This window comes from Oxyura jamaicensis, chromosome 2 (assembly GCF_011077185.1).
Source record: "Oxyura jamaicensis isolate SHBP4307 breed ruddy duck chromosome 2, BPBGC_Ojam_1.0, whole genome shotgun sequence".
Taxonomy (NCBI): domain Eukaryota; kingdom Metazoa; phylum Chordata; class Aves; order Anseriformes; family Anatidae; genus Oxyura; species Oxyura jamaicensis.
In genome coordinates this window covers 106368310-106388232 of record NC_048894.1, presented here as the reverse complement: position 1 = coordinate 106388232, position 19923 = coordinate 106368310, and the positions used below count along the sequence as shown (strand labels likewise).

At 42.2% G+C, this 19923-nt stretch overlaps 1 long non-coding RNA gene across 1 annotated transcript; it reads left to right on the top strand.

The window, feature by feature from the left end:
• Nucleotides 1-10991: 10991 nt before the first annotated feature.
• Nucleotides 10992-19831, top strand: LOC118162358. Its single transcript, XR_004748412.1, has 3 exons — nt 10992-11003; nt 14081-14089; nt 19694-19831. It is a non-coding gene; the product is annotated as an uncharacterized LOC118162358 (long non-coding RNA).
• Nucleotides 19832-19923: the final 92 nt, after the last annotated feature.

The following is a 19923-nucleotide window of genomic DNA, read 5'->3' as shown; positions in this document are numbered from 1 at the left end:
GGACCCGATCAGCAAATTAATAAAGTGTAACTTGCTTTGACAGAGCCAGAGGGAGACATAAAAGAGATATACTGGAGACAGGAGAATGAGACGTGCCGCAGAAGAAACAGTGAGGCTACTCATGAATGCCTGGTGATGGCACATTGTGCTTTGCTGTCAGTCTGTTGACTCATGTACACTTCAAAAGAGCTCTCAGGGGAGGCAGTTATACGAGTCACTGCCTGATGCACTGTAAATCATGGCTGTACTTTTTGTTTGTTTGGATGGGCCATGAACGTGCCTAATGCTGCTTTGAAACATCATCTGATGTTGCTGGAACTCAGGGATTTCAGTGAAAGTGGGGCAGAGGGGTGAGGGAAAACGTGTCCTCACAGACCAGATCAGTCTGAGCTACTCCTGGGCTGGCTGGTATCTGTTCTGCAGTATCATGTACTGCTGGTCATAGCCAAAAAGCAGCAGGAATCAGGAGCTCCATGGAAGTTATGCTGAATAGGGGTGAAACCAAAATCTCAGCGTGTTCTGGGGGAAGCTGTACTCCTAAGCTCAGAAAATAGGCCAAAGGCTTGAGAGGGTCAGGGCAGGGATCGGTACAGGCAGGTGCTGTGGCACTGAAAAAGCTTTGAAATGCTGCAGTCATTAACATTGTAGTAGAACCCCATGAGGGAGTTTATTGTGGGTTCCTATGGAAAGGAGTTCAGCACAATTGTGTTGCCCTTGTCTGCTGGTCTGCAGAGTACACCCATAACTTGAAAAATTGTGGGCCAGTTTCAGATGCATTTTGCAGAATGGAAAAGGCTTATTCTTCTTCATGAGAATGATTGGGTAGAGGCATGAATATCCCTGCAGAAGGAAAGGCTTTGAGGGAGGTTCAGGTATGTTCTTAGTAACAAACCCATAGGGGGGGAATTTTGAATGCCCTACGCACAAGAGAAATGGTGATCAGTTTGCATCTCAGTTGAAATGGGATGATACAATCACGAGACACAAAGATGCAGATGAACGTGGAAAGCATTTAATTCCCTGGGGAACTATGTGAGCTTTTTAAAGACTCGATAGGCCATTTGTGTTTGTAAAGCCAAAGTTGTGCTGCTTACGGTTATGAGTACATGAGCATAACCACACTGACTGCACAGGTGATGAGTGACTTACTAACATCAAATCTGAGGTCCACTTGACTTCTCTACGTACACACACACACAAAAAAAAAAAAAAAAAAAGGAAAAAAGTTTGTCTTGGTGAAGTTAGTTTTGTGCAAAGTTATTAAACAGGAACTTGTCTTACCAGAATTCAATTTCTAATTTCTAGCACCAAGAAGTCAATAATACTTCCAATTGTTTTCCTCTTCTTTTTGATTACAGTAGATCAACAGTGAAATTTAAACGATGGGTAACTGATGACAAGGCTTTTATTTCAATTGCTGGTAGCAGTACAATGATGACTTCAACTATGTTGTTGGAAATACTTCTTTTTAATTTTGAGTAAGAAGTAATGGAAATCGGTTCTCTTAAGCTAGTTGAAGCAGTGGCTGTTCCTGTAAATTCAGAACACAGAACCACCTATGTAAAGACTTGCAGATCAAAGAGGGTACGATTATGAAACATTAAACCTCATCGTAATATCCAAGTCAGAAATTATTTATTAACTTCTAGTGCTGGCAATTCAGGAGCTCCCAGAGCTGTGTGGTTTTGCTTCTTGCTTTGGTGCTGAGAACGGAGGAAATCCCCCTTCTTTTGAGAGTGCCAAGGAGATAATTTTGATCTATTTTAAAATGAACAGGAGGTGGTTAGGACATTCAGCTTCTCACGTTGCTTCACAGAACCCAAGAAGGCTATTTTAGATGTCCTTACTTAATTCAGTGATGTCATGATTTCCACATACTTTGAGGACAGCATAGATCCTTGTTTGCTAACTCATACTTGCGTGGCTATCGGAGCTTAGAGGGTGGGTGATCCTGTTCTGTCAATAGCAGTGATCACAGCAGCTAGAGCCTGGAAGAGATCATGTCCAGCCACAAAGACGCAATAGAACTGCTAGTGTGCAGACCTCAGGCCTAATTTGCAAAACACTTGAAATACACCTTAAATATGTGTATAGCTGTTGTTAGACTAGAAAAATTGAGTCTTTGCCTGAAAAGGAAAAAAAAAAATTAGAGGCCCAAATGTATCTGGATGCGGGCTTGCTGTGGTTCTAAATTCACTACCTGTTGTCAGTCAGTGATCTCTGCTGGTGTACTTTCAATGAAGTGGCTAGAGTGGCGTTCACTGGAATGGTTTTGCATGTGGTAGTGAACGTAGAAGCTGCTGCTGGGACAAGATTCTTTATGATTGTGCTTTCTAGTCCTCCTATGAGTCAGATATGGATGTCCTAGCCAAAACAAAACATAAAGCAAACCTATCCTTATCTGAGCTGCGGCTTCCCTGATTAGCATATCAGGAGAGCTGGACTAGTAATGAATTACATATCTGAATTTGAGCAAGACAGGTGTTGTCTGTCAAATGTGTGCCAAAAGCCCCAGTGTCAACAGCGAGGGTGAATGATGTAATGCCACCTTACAGCCAGAACCATCCTGAGATCATGAGCTCATTTCATATAAAATAATGATTAGTTGAAAATACCTCTTTGTCATTAGTAATCTGCCAAAAGATTTACTCGTTAATTTTCTCTTGAACGTGGCAAGGAATACTTGGGCAGCTCTTGCTGGTAGAGCCTTTTGTTGGGCCAAAACCACTGATTCAGATGTTTTGACCATGCTGCTGCCAGCGTCTAACCTAAATGACATTTTAAACTGATTGTAGAATGATCATCTAAAAATGCAGTGCGGATGCAAAGATGTGCCACTCACCGCCTGTCTCTCTTCTGTACCGTGCTTCATTGCAGCAGGAGAAAGGAGTGGGAGGATAAGCTGACAGGGAGCTTTGGCAAGGATCCCCGTGTGCTACTTATATCTTTAGCTGTATTTTCCGAGCTCTTGTAGCTGTTACAGTGAGCGATAATCTTGGGAGACCTCAGAATTCTATAATATTCCATGAGGAACTTGGGCAGTGCTGTTGGGAAGCATTACACTATTTTGAAGTAATACAATTTTGTAGAGATGGATATAAGTGATGCCATAAAGATAATTGCGGAGAATTCTATGGAATATAGCTTATTTGGGAAAGAAATCGTTTGCCTTCCTCCCTGCCACCTTTTTAAATAGCTCAGTAGGTCTCTAGGTTAGTGGTAGGGTGGAAGAACCCTCGTTACCCCCCCTTACTTTTATTTTTCCCCTTGCTATTATTCATATGGAGAACATCTGAATTATATGAAATTGACAACGCTGCTATTTGTACTGTAACATGAAAAGAACAAACTATGTAAAATAATATTACATTTTGCCTCTTTTTTCTAAGTATCAGGTTATTTATCAGTCATACAAGCTGTTTCTAACCTAAGTGCATGTTTCTCTACTACTACAATTTCAGTGTGAAGTAATTGCTGAAATCTTTTTCATTTTTCTTTTTATCTTTACTTGGCCTTCATTGACTTTGAAGTTTGGTTCAGGTCAAATTGTACATTCATCTTCTACAGCGTCTGACATGATAACCTCAGTTTGTCCTTTAGATCCTGAAAGCTTCTGTTTCTGTTCAACTTTAATTCAGTTCTTGACGGTCTGTACCAAAATTATTAGAGGCAATGAATGATTTATTTGTGATGAAGAAATAAGAGGCATGCATCAGGCATTGCACAGACTTTGCAAGAATGTATCTTAGATAGGAAGAAAAGCTCTCGAATTTTGCTGCAGCTCTCACTGGTCAGTCTGTTTTCTAATAAAATCTGATTTATGAACCATGAAAACAGGGCCCCTGAAAGCTGTCTGTCCACTGAGAACAATTCATTAATTAGCACTTTTTCAGTCGTGATTATGGGAGATACAAACTTACGTATTGTAATTTCCTTTTTGCCCCTGGGGAGTATAATCAGTGTAATACACCTGTGTCTCAACATACAGTTGTATGCACCGGGGTAAAAGTGTCATAGATACTTTAAATCTTTACAAAGATTATACAGATAATAATATATATTTTCTGCATCCCATGTCTAGCAGATGTCTGTCATCAGTCCGCTTGAGAATTTTGCACTCCCCAAAATGGAGACTGCATTAAGGACATCCATTCTGAATTATGAGCTGTCTTCCCAGAAAAAGCATCGAGGCACCTCAGAGAACAGCCACTGTAGGACAGTTTTTGGCTTGAACATGAAATTGCTGGATGAGGCCCTTGGAGTGAGGGACTTCGGATTTTTTATTTTATTTTCAGTTCTTTCTTTTTGTTTTTACCCAAGGGAACAAGTCTGGCAGATAGACCTGCTACTTCTCAGTTGGACAAGAGGAGGGGAGAGACCATGGGGCTGAATAGACATGTAGGAGGTTGAGCGTGGTTCTTTGTAATCAGGAGTGCTTGGTGAGAGGGGAAGAAGGAAAAGCTTTGACTATCTTGAAACGCTGACAAAACTTAGGCTGATGTGGAGGCAATGCTAAGTCCGTGGAGTGAGGAAGTCCCAGTCCTGGTGTTGCTTTACAGAAGTCTGTGACTCTGCAGCGACTGGTTGAGAAATTCCTTTGCTAAGCCTGAGTGCCATGTGTTTTGGGTTGGGCTTTCTTTCTTTTTTTTTTTTTTTGGTGTGCCTGGAGGTGTGTCAAACTAGAATTACAACACCGAGGAGGAGTTCTGAGAACATGTAAGTAGATTACTAAAAGGGAAAGGAGAGCCTTGGATACGTAAGGCAGCACTTCAAAGCTGTGTGACAGCTGGGTCATGAAGCACTGACTCGGGAGGATTTGCACAAGGAATCTGGGCCTGGCGGAGAGCAGTGCTGATCCAGAGCTAGATTCAATAACCAGGTCAGTTGAAAGATAACCAGGTCAGTTTAAAGATAGTTGGCTTCGGACTCAGCTGAGCCTTCTTTAAGGCTAGCTGTTATCCCAGGCCCAGAGGCCAAGCCTTGGTTCTCAGTGAAAAGTTGGAGTGATCTTTGATCCTGCAGCTTTTCATGCCATGAATAATCTTGATGACCAGAAGAGCAAAAGTTGCAGAAAAAGGCAGCTATTGTCTTCCATGGCAGCTTTTGGGCACTTCTAGTCTGGTAGCATTTGTGGAATGGGAAAAATGTGATCTTGTGGTTCTTTGCAAGTCCTCATTTGCTGTGGTATTGTGGGCAAGTTACGATCCCCATTTAAGAACAGGAGATGGAGATGCTTTAGGGGAGAGTTGGATTATTATGTTACAGAGACTATATTTAGCTACTTTATGTTCTTTCTTGGTGCCTTACCAGGAGGTGAGTTTTATCATGAGTTTACCTTTGGTATCAGTGAGAAATTATTACTTCGGATTTTTATTCTCTGAAGCAGAGGAAATTAGGTTCTTGTATTTGTTAATCTTATTTTTTGTAACTGGGGGGAGACCTTGACACTGTTTGTGGTCTTCCCTTGCTCTGTGTAGCTTCACATCTCAGTGGTAGCACTGAAGTATTTCTGGAGCTTAACTATAATACAGCTCTTTCAGTAGCTCCTACTAAGATAGCAAATTAGTTGTCAAAGTTCAGTTAAGGAGGATAAAAAGGGAAAATCTTGACTGAAAATAATTGTTAGCGGTAAAGTGTCCAACATAAAAGACTGGAAGTTTGGAGATCTGAGTAAAGGCCGTAAAAGTAAAGGCTCTGACACACTCGAATTACTTTGCTCAGAGAATTATTGTGTGCCAGCCGTGCTGTGCTAACTGCCACTGGGTATGTGCTGCTAGGTTATAGGAAACCCAAGGTAAAATGTATTAGTGGGAACCTCCAGGGTGAAAGTTTAACTAAATCATTCTGTCTCCTCTTAGTGATATGCTAAAAGCAGCCACATGCTGTGTTCCTGCAGGACCCTCAGAGTTGTCATAATTCAGTCATGCAACAAGATCCTGAGGTGGAACTGCCCTGCTAAAGTAGTTAAAACCTGCATCTGCAGTGTTTCTTCTTTGATGCCAGTATTGTTTGTTTTCAAAACAGTGGATTAAATGGGGAGGGTTTTAGTTAGATCTAGTTACCTCCTTAGAAGGGGCGATTATGCAATTTAAAAAGTATTTTGGAACTAATGGCCTGAGTTCTTAGTGCTGGTCATTCCCGCATTCACTGAAGTACAAAGTCTAGCTTTGTAAATGGCATTTGTTTAAGGGGGCAGCCCTGGGCCTAATTGCTAATGCTAACTCTGTGGAAGGAAAACTTTGGCTGAATTACTTTAACAAATTAATGCATGCCATGATATGCTGTCACCATGTCATGTTCTTCATTCATTACCAGGTGAGAAACCGGACAGTGTATACCAACTCCAGCCTGGCCCATGTATATGCTGCTGCCCCACATGGAAGGAGAGGCATAGGGATGCTGATTGATGTCAGATCTTGCCCTGAGAGGACAGTGGGCCATGGATGTATCCTCAGCACCTTCAGTAACCCACCTGAATAGTCCCTAAGGTTCATAACCCTCAAAGAAAAAAACCTGCTCTATGGAATGCTGGAGTGGTTTATCCCTTTACAACCACATTAAAATACAGCTGAACTGACTTGATCTTAAACGTTTTTTTTTTTTGATCAACTCTCACCCACACGTCAATTGATTAAAAAAAAAAATCAGCAATCCAGAGGTCTGGGTCAACCCTGTTCTTGTATAGTATCTCATTTTCTCCGTGGTTTGAGACTTATAATTCATATTATGAATATGATATATTCATAATTCATAGTATGAATACGATGGCCATGATTTAGAAGAACCAGAACTAGGATAAATTGATTTTATATTTTCTAGAAGAATACATTGTTTCCTGAGTTTATAGCCAACACAGTAGGCAAGACAAAAGAAAAATAAGGTCATTCTTAGAAACTTAACATGTTTTCAGACCACTTTACTGATTTCCTTGCTTGAACTTGCATAAATCTGAAATTCTAAGAAATTCTAGTTTCAATTCAGACCATCAGGTAACTACACCTTTGCATGGGCAGACAGCCCTGCTCTGTTGCTTTTGCATTTAAATCATCTTACGAAAGGATTGTTCTTCCAAGTCACTGTATTCATCTGGCTGAGCAAACAGGAGGATGAACCAGAATCGTTGTGGTTTCCAGTATTATAAGGACTGTTCAAGTCCTCCTTAAGACTCAGGTTATAATCTTTCTCCTTCTGTCTTCATTCTCTCCTGGAGCAATTTCTCTACTACACTGGAAACTTCTATTTTTTCTTTTTTATTTTTTTGGTTATTTAAGCCGTGATCTTTAAATCTGGCGAGTCATTCAAAGGTAATGCAAGTCATTAACTAGAACTAGTATGTGCTGCTTAGTCATGAAGTGAAACACATCCCAAGGGAATGTTCCAGCTCCTGGATTCCAGGCTGCTCTGTAAGAGAACTTTTCCAGGCTCTTGTAACTAAATATTTGTAGAGTCAGAGAGAGAATTGCTTCTTCTCTCACTCAGCTGTGTTATCACTGAGTGTGGCTCATATCTTTGCTTTAGTGGATGTGTAGTTAGTTATACAAAGCTATACACGGCTATTTAAACGGCTTCTCTGATAGAGTCTTACCCAAGAACGACCCATGGCCTTATGGCATAGACACAGAATTACAGATCCCTGGGTTAATGTCCAGCTTAAGGACATGAAACAAGATCTCCCGCATAAGCTGTAAATACTCTAACCACTAAGCTAATATGAGAAGATAAGTGCTAAACATACAGGAAAAACATCTTGTTTGGGCTTTTGTGAGCACTACATATACCTTAGCGATGGCCAGAGCTGACCTGCAGGCTCAGGTTGTCCTGGTGAGCACTAGGGGACAAGCCTGGTTGAAGAATGCTGCCCTGAGCCTTCAAGGACCTGTTTCATCCAGTGACACGCCTATCGGGTGATGTAGGCACCTATCGGGTGATACAGGATGGGTTTGAGGACAGACACCCAGTCATGCAAGTGTAACTACCTGCAGGGATAAAAAGTACCTTCTGCAGAAATCAATAGAGCTTATAGTCATCTATTAGTGTTGATGGTGGAGCTTTTCTTCTGTCTATATGCTACTGGACTTACTGATATAGGAAGGGATTAATTTATATCTGTTCCCATATTGCAATTGAAAAACAAAAAAACACCACCACTCTTCTTTCTAGATGCTGCTTGACCAATTTGAAGAAGTGACTAGAAAGACTGACTGCATTTCAGCTAAAGACATAACACACAGTTTGCTTTAGGGAACACCACCTACCCTCTCCCGTCGAAAAAGAAGCCTTTATCGGTCTTTTTCTTTTTTTTTTTTTTTTCTCTCAGGAGCATTTTCATAGATGCTGGAAAATATATAGGCTCTGCAGCATGGACAGAAGATCAGTAAAGCAATTGGCTTATTTCAGTCTTGGTAGGCAGTAGGAAACTGAGCACACTTTCTGGAGAAAACTGCCGGACTGCTCTCTTCAAAGAGCACTACAACCTGATAGATCCCAGGGCAGCTCAGAGCTCTCTATAGCAAAAACAACTGCTTAAATTCAGTCTCCTACTAAATACCTAGCCCATGTGAATTCAAAGTATTAATGCCTGTTAAAAGCTGTCCTTGTAACTAAGGAAGTGCTCAGTTCTGCAGTAGTTTCAGCGTCTGGGTACGTTTAAAATGCAATGTGACGTGAAGAAAGAGGAAGAACAGTTTTCGGGATTATGTTTCCATCTGTGCTAGTTAGCCTATTAATTTAACACCAGCACATTCCAGGTCTTTGCTCAGTTACCTGGGGTAAATGCAAAGTGGATTTATTGGCTTTGTTTCAGATTTATGCTGAATTAAGTCAGGATGTGAAATCAGGATGTGGAATAAACCATAGCAAGTACAACACTTTCCTGCAGTTCTCTTTTCAGTGCTTACTTCAGTTTATGTTAACAAATATTGCTTGCTTTTACTACTTGTCCTTTTTTTTTTTTTTTTAACAACAGTTGTTCTGAAATTAAGTGTGATTGATGTTTAGGCCTGATTTAATGATCTGAGTTTGAGGTGTTTTCTTTGCTTCAGCAACAGCAGAGTAAAAGGACAGGACAGCAATACATGTAAAATAAGAGTTCAGTCACTCTTCTGGGGAGGCAATGCGTGTGCTCTTTGATATGTTTTTATGTATTAATTATCACAGTTTCTAACATGAAGACTCGCAGGCAGTCCCCACATTCACACCTTGCTACTGACAGCACCCTAAAGGAGTGGGACTGCCCAGCCAAGCTGCTCTGGTACACTGGTCTCCTTGGTGAGTATGCAAAACCAGCACAGATTGCAGCAAAACCTTCAAAGGGCCCTACAGCATCCTTGGTTTGTGTTGTGGGCAGGCAGTGGGCATGTCTGTATCACACTTTCTTCATTTCCCAGAGGGAAGAGAGAATAACAGGGACCTGACCTGCTAACTTCACATGAACAAGACAGGTGTTACAGGCGTAGTGCCGTATCTGCTCCTACGTTCAGCATTTGCTCTGAGTGTGACAAATCCTGCAGCACCCACTTGAGACGTGTTCCCTACACCCAGCTCCACCAGTGGAAGCCATCTTGTTGGCAGTCCAGTTTGTGTTATGAACCCAGTACCATGGCACTGGAGCAGAGTCAAGAACTCAATTGCCTTGAGTTTCCTGCTTTGTACTTACTTGGGCCTTCCTCATTACTGGGGGCAGCAAGCCTTCAGGGTGCAAGGTGAGGTTTGTGACCACAGTATTTCACCTGACTGCAGAAGGGACGGTGGTTTTGGCACTGTGAGGGCCAGGCCAACAGGCCCTTGAAGCAGCCCCAAGGGAGAGCTCAATTTCCTCACAGAGCACCCTTTCTAATTTGGTATGTCCTGATGTCATGGGTGCGGGGCATTTTCCAGACAGAAAAATGGCACTCAGAAAATATGGGTTCCAGTTTAATCAGATGTTCGGCCTAGGTGGGTACCAGATCAGATGTGTCTGTTTTAGTTTCCAGTTCTTAGTGAAAAACATCTACTTACATATAATTCTCTCTGGTTTGAAAATGAAAATATGTGCTCATAGCATTCAGATCATGCTAATAATTTTATCAGGAGATCCAGTTAGCCAAATTATTCAAATGCACTAGTGCCATAGTCATTACTTAAATTGAAAGCAGAGATTTTGGCAACACCATGAAATAGGACTCCAGTGAGATTGGCCAAATACATAATAGATGAGACCTTGTACTGAAGAGTGAGAAGTCAGAGTGATATGCTGACATGCTTTGCATGGTGCCCATATAAGAATATGACTAACAGATGGAAACTCCCCTATGACTGTGCAAATAAAATGAGAGAACTCTGCTTGTGTCCTGACCAAATCAGTCAGTCCAGGAACAGGCCAGGTCCAGTATTTGGAATCCCATTATGCCAGCCTTTTTTTCTAATGTTGTGAGGTCTGCACCAAAATCAGTGCTGTTCTAAGGAAGGCTCTGTTCTGGCATGTCCTCCACAATGTCCATGGATTAAAGGACAGCAGGAACAGTGACAACAATGAACTATTTCCAGTCTGAGATATAAATAATTTTTAAATAAAAGGAAGATATTTCTCCTTTGGACTGAGATGACAAATTGGATGTCTTGAGTACATGAAGTTAGAGTTTGAAATGGAGGTCTGTAAATAACTTCAGCACTCATTTTCACCCAGAGCACTCTGTAGCAGCAGTACCGTGCAATGATCACTTGCAAAAATAACCTCTCTCTTCTCACATTCATCAGTCATCATTAAAGGACTTCTGTAACATTAAATATCATTCTGCTGTTAAAGTGATGGTTGTAATGAGAAAAGATACTGGCTAAACAGTTCGAATAGACAGGAAGAGATGAGCCATGAGTGACTGATCAAGATTATTTGCACCGATCGTTATGTTAATGTGCAAGTCAAAAGTAAAGAGAGAAGCATTGGGAGGTGACTAAACTAGTAGTGACATGTCATTTTAATACGTGGCCAAGCAGAACAGTCCTATTCTAAGTTTGGAAGGGGATAGGTTAAATAGCAAACTGTTTTGCTGCTACTGCTACATTCAGGCAAGCTTTCAAAGTGTAATCAAAACCATATCCATCACATAGCATGTCTTTTCACTGTTCTTGCCAGAAATATTTTTATGTAATTCCAATGTTTTTCTTTCTAATCAAAAAGAGCTCTATGACCTCCAAAGGGCATGGCGCCAGAAACTTCAGTTTCAATCTCAGTCCCTGTGTGGCTTTTTAGCTTCTTTGCCTTTTTCTGAAGGGCAGCAGTATCTGCCCACGTAACTTCTCATCTCTTAGGATTAGTCCTCGTTCTTGTCTGGAATGTGGAAGGGAGCAGGGGGCCAACAGACCCCATTCGGTCCAATATTTGAACAGCCATAGGGGAGGAAGAGCTGAAGTCCCACTGCATCAGGTCCATTGCAAATGAATGCTCATAGGCAGTGCCTAATTCTCATCTGGGTGCCACCTCAGTATTACTAGGTTCTGGACTTTATGTGTTTTGTGGAAGTGGGAGGATTTCTACCCCAGTGTCTCCACTGGATCTACTTGTCATCTAGGCCCTTAGCCACCTTGAGCGTTATTTGCCCTCATAGTAGTGTTTGTCCCCTCCCAAGATGTGCTCGTTCACTCAGTAGCTGTAGACAGCCATCTGCTGTAGGACCTGACTGGAGGTAGGGGTTTTTCTGCCTCTGAAAGCCCATGCAGGACAGCAAAACAATCCAAACCAGCCCAAGGTCCTGGTCTTAGTCACTCAGTGATGTTGCCACACAGCATCTGGCAACAAAATGCATATGCAAAGAACTATTCTGTGTAGCAAATATTAATGCTGCACATTGTTTTTTACCCTTAAAGGCTCTGTGTAACACATTCATTGTCTGTACAGTTAATGTCTGAATTGAAATCTGTAGGGTCACTTCCAAGGTAAGAAGGAATCTGCATGAGTAACGATGACAACTGGCTCTGAAAATTCAAGGCAAAGAGAGAGGGCGTTAGAAATAGGACAGTGCAGCCCCTGCTTGATAGGTCTGTCACCTTTTCTCACACCAGTTGCTGCATTTTCCAGCTGGTTCCCAGCCCTCCTGTACTGGCCATAGCCCACATGCCATTCCTAGTGGCTTTTCCCTCTCGAGGACCAGTCCCTGCGCAGCCACTGCTGTTGGTCAGCCCATGAGCTCCACAGGCTGCCCTCCCATCCATACCTCTTCTTCCTCATTTGGTGGCACCTGTCGGTTGACAACCCCTACACACACACCTCTGCCTTCTGCTTTTAGTTTTCCCATGCTCCATCATCTGTCCTGGGGGCAGCAGAATAAGGAAGCACTTTGCTGATCAGAAAATAGAAGACTTTATTTATACACCTATTTTCTAGGCAGAAAAAGAGGTTGGAGGAGCAGAAGACCTAATACAATTTTAACTCAGTGATGGTGTTCCACTGTTTTTTGTGCACGTCAGTTGTATATGTGTGTGAATGGATTGTGGTAGCTGTATGGACACCAAGACTTCTGGTTTCCAGGAAGTTGCCCACTTTTGCTTTAAAATGGCTGTTGGAATTCTGGGGCTACATTCTTAAAACTCACCACAGAGGAGCGGAGTAACTGCATATTCTTGATTTCCATGTGAAGTATTAAGTAAGCTCTTCAGTGAAGCAAATCAGCAGAACTGGCATGTGTTTTGATCTGACTTTTCCTTTGTGGTTTCTTTTGTCTCACTCGGATTATACTCCGTTTAGTTAGTTCTGTTCTTTCTCTCACTGGGCATGATTCTTGTGATTTCTTTTTTCCCAAGACTGGTCTTGGGCTTACACTGCTTGATGCTCCTTTGTTCTGTGTGGGTACTTTGTCCATCATTTCACCACTCAGAAAATAACCAGCTAGTGCCCTTCTAAGCATACTGTTCCTGTTTAGCTAGGCTTCACTGTTTTGTGCATCTCTTGCTAACCTCTCCGCTCTAGCCGTTATGAACGTGAACAATTATGTTTGGCCCATTGGTATCTCCTTTCAAGACCAGGAACTTTTTCCAGGCCTGAAGATATGGCAGTATAAAAAGTAATTTGGGATTCTCAAGTGGAAAAGACAAAAACAATAGCTTTCCTCATCTGTCAAATGTGCTGATGCCATGCTATCCTGCAGTGCTCTCAGCAGCACGCTAATTTCTGTTGTTCACTGCTATCAGAAGACACTAAGAACCGTGGTTCCCTTTTAAATACCAGTAACTCTCATCTCTCCACTCAGTTTGTCTTTCCCGTTCGGTCTTTCTCCTTAGCCACATACAAATAATTTTGATCCTTGTATTAATCTAAATTATCTCCTCCTTTCAACCCCCCCAGCAACTTACACTCTTCCTGACGTACACCAGTCGGTTCCTATGCCTTCTGATCACAGAAGAACCCCCCCCCCCATAACATTTAGTTGGGGCTGTTCATTATTATTATTGTTGCCTATCACACAGATTTCCTGAGCTAGCTCTTTTTGCAGGAGCCCCTCTGCACTCGCCTGATCAATCGTTCCTTTCATGTTGACACTCTAACTGCTTCCTGTTCAATCTCAAAAGCTCCTTTTTCAGCAAAGAACTCATGAAAGCACCTTTGTTTAATCTTTTTAGGTTTTTCACCAGATACATTTGAAACTAATTTTAACTTTTAATAATCTTTCTCAGGAGGTAACTAATTGAAGTATTACTAATGTTTTCCTTTCTCTTGATAGTTTTTGTATGTTCTTGAACTTGGTACTGCCTTGTGTACTTGTGTATTGCTAATATGCTAGTTCTGCAGGCATCTGCTTTGCTTTCCTGTTCAGATAAGATACCTACTTCCCACAGTCTGTAGTGATTCCCTTTTTTTACCGTGGCTTCTTTTCCATGGTAGCCCAGAAACTTTGTACCACGCTGTAATGTTTGGTCTTAGTTCTTTCTCCTCTGCGATCCTGTCAGCTTGCACCAAAAGGCATTTCACTTACATATATTCTGGCTACATATATTCTGAGCAGATTATCGTGTGCTATTTTGTGTATTCACAGAGCACAGATAAGAAACTGGGACAAGAAGGGCTTGGAATATGGCACAGACATCACTGAAATTGGCTTAGGACGCTGAGAAGAGAGAGGTTTGGAGTGCAGCACAGGAACATGCTTAGTGCACAGCACCAAAGCTGGTATCAGGGCGTCTTGGGACACAGCAGATAGCAGAGGGCTGTCTGGGTTAGCTGAAAACAGACGTATCTGGGCTGTGTAATAGGCTCAGAGTACTGACTCCAAGGAACTTAAGGAGAATTGCGAACAAGCCTGCCTGTTGCATAACACAGACATACATCAGAGAATAAAATGCTGGATCAATGCCTTGCCACCAATGGAATGACAAATCTGGAGCCAGAACTAGTTTACTTTCATGACTTGCCATACCCATGCTACTTCTGCCAGGATCTGGAGTGGGGACAGATGAGTTCTCCCACAGCAAGCTCTAAAAACACGGACGTTGCTCCACAACTTGCTGCAGTGTTACAAACCTTAAGCACCACATCTGAAAAAACTGAACAGCGTGACTGCGTGACTTCACTCATGCAGCCACTTGTACATCCCCCTTCCACCCAGTGCTCCACCATTGCTCTCTAATTCTCTTTTGTGGCAGGCCTGTACAATGGGAGTGCACTGAAGGGCGCTCTGTCTCAAATTAATCCTCTAACAGAGAGGCACTCTGCCGGGGATGCTGAGGGCAGGGAAAATCCTCGCATGGAGCCATAGCATGATTTAAAGTCATGCAGCCCTGCACGTTGGTACGTTTGGGCTGTGGCATAACTAACTTCTGGGGCTGCAAATTGTCAAGAGTGGTGTCTGAGGGCTGGGTTTGACGCTAACCTGAGCAGAAGCAGGGGATAGGATTTGGTGTGTCCCTATGTCCCCCTCTACCACCACCTTTTCAAGTTACTTAGTCTTGACAAATGCTAGTCCTCTAAGTTGACCTTAAAGCTTGAAACACTGCTTCAGGTGCTTTGGCGCTGGAGGTCATTCTGGGAATCGGAGGAGCTCTTCCATAGTTTTCCTTCCACGTGTAGGCCTAGGCTATACCTGCTGTATAGGCCTTTGGCTATCCTTCTGTTGAATGTTTAAGGACTGTTTGAAGAGGTCAAGAGAAGGAATGCATAATACCTGTACATTTCAGTTGCTCTACCAGGAATGGCAGGTCCAGATGTGCCCTGTAACCTTTCCCCAGCTGGGAAGTTTTGATCTGCAGTTACTTCCTGAGTTCTGTGGTGAAGGAATCCTTCCCTTGCCTGCACCACGCCTCAGGCTCAGCAGCTCTCACATGAACCTGTGATGAGGGTTGCACTTACACTCCACTGGTGGTATAGTGGAGGCGAGAGTAGACAAGAGGCAGGAAAGAGCAATTTTCAGTCAAGCCCCCTTTGCCTGTGTGTTCTCAAAACCCAGAGAAATTCATGGGCTAGAATTCTAGACCGAAGTGGAAATTGTCAACAGCCTCTTTCCTTCCCAATGTCCTTCCAGAACATGGTATCCAAACTAATCAAAAGAAAATCAGGGAACAACCACCTTAACTCTGCCTTCCCATTAACTCCAGATAGAACAGTTGCCTTACATTAAAAAAAGAGAGGGAGAAAAAGAAAAATGTAGTTTTTTATACCTGGGATAATTTGGTATCAACACATCAAATTTTGCATTCCTGTCCTCCTGGGTTGTCCCATTTAACTGGGGCTTGTTTGCCATGACCTCTGGATAACCAGCTTGGAGTTTAAGAAGAGGAACTGTTAAGAGTTCCTTTCCATTTATGTCAGTCTCTGTCCACAGAATCATAACATCTGTTCATATGCCAGACCCTCACAAATGAGAACAATTTATTCTTTGAAGTAGGATGTATTTAAATTGCAGTAATCCTTAATAAATCAGACCCTCTTCTAGGAGTTGCCATCATGGATTAACGTGGTATACGAAGTGTCATCATCCAGCTTGGGTCTGAAATTCACTAGTGCTATATCCGATAAAAATGTAGCATTTTGTACGTAAAAATGAAACCGATGTCTGTCAATTATGCTAGAAAGGGAAACCTCTTACTTGAGTTGACAAGAAAAAATGCCAATAATCAGTATATATAAAGTAGAACAAGAGATGAAAAGAGAAAAAAATTCCAAACCCACTTTTACAAGGATAATTCACAGGAGGGAAGGCATACCTAGGTTTTTCTAAGGGAGTCTTTGCTTTGAAGAAAATGCACAAATTGTCTTGGACCTCACACTAAGGAAGCCCAGTGACAAATTCTTCATGAACTTCTGAGTTACAGAGCCAGGCATACCAATATTGTCCCTTTGTGTTTTCCCTTGCACGCCCATGAATCTTAGCCTCCTGTCCAACTTCTATGAGTCCTGCATTTACCTAAATGCACATAGATTAGGATATGGCCAATACAGTTTCTCCCCATCCCAGGTATTGTAAAGGGTAATAGCACGCGGTACTCCAGCTAGCGGTTGATGCAAGGTTTAAGGATGTCATGGCATTACGGTCAGTAAAGCGTAGTTGGACTCAGTTCATAGGCATCTAAAACCGTGCTTGCTGACATTTCAGCACTGCTTTCACCTATGTGATTCACACTTACATAGCCACCTGCAGCTGTAATTACCTGAGTTAAGCGTGAGGCTTTCTGGGAACCTCTCTGAGGGCTCTTAGTGGCGAACTAATTTGTGCTGCTCTAGGAACTGCTTCAGATGTTGTTTCCTCTTTCTCTGCATAGAAGGTCGTAGCCTGCTGACACGTTTAACCAAGTCAGCTCGAGCTGCAGGCACGTTGGTTCTGGCCATTCAAGTAAGACGCCACCATAAAATGGGCTACTTTTGCACATGCAATAGCAAGGTATAATAAAAGCTGCATGAGATGAACTTGTTTAAGCCACAGTTTCTGACATCCAAATACAACATCAAGTTTCTAAGGGAGCATTAGACCTGCGGATAATACCAGAGCACAGACCGGTGTGCTGGGCAGGACTGCTGAGGTTAGTGGCTAGATTACTTGTTCTTGCATGCCGGGAAGGGTCAGCAGAAACTTCAGCACTTCCACATGGAAATAAAATCCTTCTGGTACTTTATAGGGAGGGGTTCTGCATTCTTATAATCCCATAGCATGCAAATGTGGAAGCTTTGCTGCTGCTAAAGTACATTGCTTCCAAGACTGGATGCTGGCTCTCTCACCTGGCTGCCTGGAGGCTGTGGCCAGATGCGTGAAGGTACCCAGATGATGTGTAATAGCACCTCCATAGTGGCTGGGAGATCTGGTGTGCCACTGGCTGGCAAAAGGAACATCTTCCCTCTTACCATCAGTGATCAACAGGTGCCAACGCACGCGTTTGCTCTTTTATCATACATGCCCAGGTACCGCAGCCAAGAGCTGCGTGGAGGAGCTGTGCGGAGTGTCACAGAATGATGATAAGCAAATTGATGACAATGTAAGCCAAAATGCAAGATAAAGCACTGTGTATAGTTAGCAAATAAGGTACAATCATCGTCTCCTTTTGTTATTAGGCTGCGGGATAAGAAAAGAGGCAGCCTTGGAGTATTTTGTTTGCCACTTGTTATCTAGACTAGTGCTAACAGAAAGCTGTTAAATCAGCCCTTGCAGAGACATAAGAGGAAATGATGTTCTGATGAATTAGAAGTGGAAGCTGTTCAAACATAGCATTTATCACCTCTACTGAGAAAGTGCTTATTACATTTATTATGGAAATGCCATGAGGCACTGCATCTTCTAGAGCCCCCACGTTCCCTGTTAGACACTGTACAAACACAGAGTGAGACCAGTCACCTCACTGAGGAGCTCACAGCCTGAGAGTACTCTGAGCATTGGCACGGAAGTTGCTCTTCAGCTAACTTTTCACAGCACAGTAAGAGGAACTATGCTCAGCCCAAGAGCAAAATATCTCCTAAAGTCACCTCCTGAGTCTACATCTCTCTCCCAACAAAAAATGTAGCTTATTTTGGGGGTCCAAACTGCTTTTGAGTATGGAATACTGTCTTTGCCCAAAGTTTTGATCTTAACTCTGCTCTTATTTATTACTTGGCTACAGTAATAGTGTATTGTATAAAATTATATAAAACAAGATTGTACTGTGCAAAGGGCCCCAACGTATTTAATAAATATGTCTCATGGTGTCTGGATTATTACATACAAAATGCCAGGGGCAAAAAAAGCAATAAAAGCAACAAGACAGTAGAAGTATTGTTCAGATAACTGTGTAACAATCTTAAGCAATTTAATTCTCCGTGTTGAAACTTAATTACTTACTTTTGGGAAAGACCAGTTTAATGTCTTTAGTCAACTAAGTGGCTAAGATTCATTAAAATGAACCCATGTTACAAATACCTCCATGCCACATTGCTTTTATTTCCACGGATAAAACTTTTCACCCCACTACCCCAACCAGCTACTGTTCTGAACAGATTTTATAGAGTCCTTTTCGCTGTAGCTTCTAGTGACAAAAGCTTGAAACAAGCCTTTGTGGATTGTGTAAGAACATGCCCAGATACCACAGGTGTCTGACGTCAGCCACATGCAGCAGATAAATGCAAGGAGATTCACCAAATAGAAATTTCAACTGCCACAGAGATAAAACGAAGCAAATTGTATAGGAAAGTTAATAATGTACTACTATTGATACTATACTATATATACTATAGAGGCTGAAACTCAAACCAACTGTGTCTTAAAAAAATGTAAAAGCAAAAAAGCATGAGAACACTCAGGAAGTTAGACAGAATTACGTGTCAGCGTGTAAAGATAATGTACTGGAATTTTACATAATGTTGCTGAAAAGGTCTCTTGAAGTGATGCTTACTAAATTCAGTACAATTTACCTGTTGAAAGAAAGCCCATGAATAGGCTTACGGGAGGCATAGAGGGATTAGGAGGAGAAGAAATAACTAAAATAAACACACCCTGACCTGTTCATAATAGCATCTCCCAGATGCTTTCCTTGCTTTTATAGTCACTTTTAAAACCACCACTAGGTAACAACATTCCTGCCAAGGGTGTGTGCGAGCACTAAATCTATCACAGGTAAGAATAATCCAGATTCAGTCACATAGGTGTAAAGTATCTGAGTCTAGAATACAGTTGTGAAAATAAGCAGCTAGCACCCCCTTGTTTCATATTTGTTCTTTGTTAGCAATAATTGAGATTGGTGGTGGAAGAGGCCTTGAAAATCTGGCATAGGATGAGATCTTCCAGGACTCGCTAATGAGAACATCAGCCAGAGTAGTTTTCCTAGCACACTTACCTACTGCCTCCAAATGTCATGTTTTTTTTTTTGTCATGTGTTGCCCTGTTGTTGTGCATCCCCAGATGTGCACAAGAATCTGATTTGATCTTTCAGCCAGCAGCTTTAGATGTCGGAGGTACTGACACAACATTTAGATACTGCCAGTGTTTTCAAAGCTGCCATTAAACTATTCCTTAATGCTGGAAGTGCTTGAATTTTTATTCACTGAAATTTGCAAAGCCTGCCCTACAGCTAATTAGCTGCTTTGAATCTTATCTCAAGGTGAGGCCCAAGGTGCGGTACACAAAGTAGGGAAGGGAATGCCTTTCTTGCTTGTGGGCCTCAACCCCTAGGCATGTGTAAAGCTTTCAACAGAATGGATGCAGGCCACTGACATAAGGCATTTAAGTGCTTGCAAGAAGGGCAGAAATGCCAGGGAGTAGGGATATAACAGAGATTCTGAAACAGAAGCCTAGAAGAGCTGCTTTAGGTTGCTGAAGTAAGGGGCTACCTAAACAGTTGACAAAGCATTGGTGTCCAGCTTTTAGAGAAGGCTGGCTACTGGGATTTGACTGGAGTCATTTCTCTGACCAGCTGTATGAGGAAATACTTCAGTGCCTCAGCCCTTAGCTTCTCTCCTCTTTCTGGTATTTTAATCTTTAGTTTATTCAGACAGCTACTCAC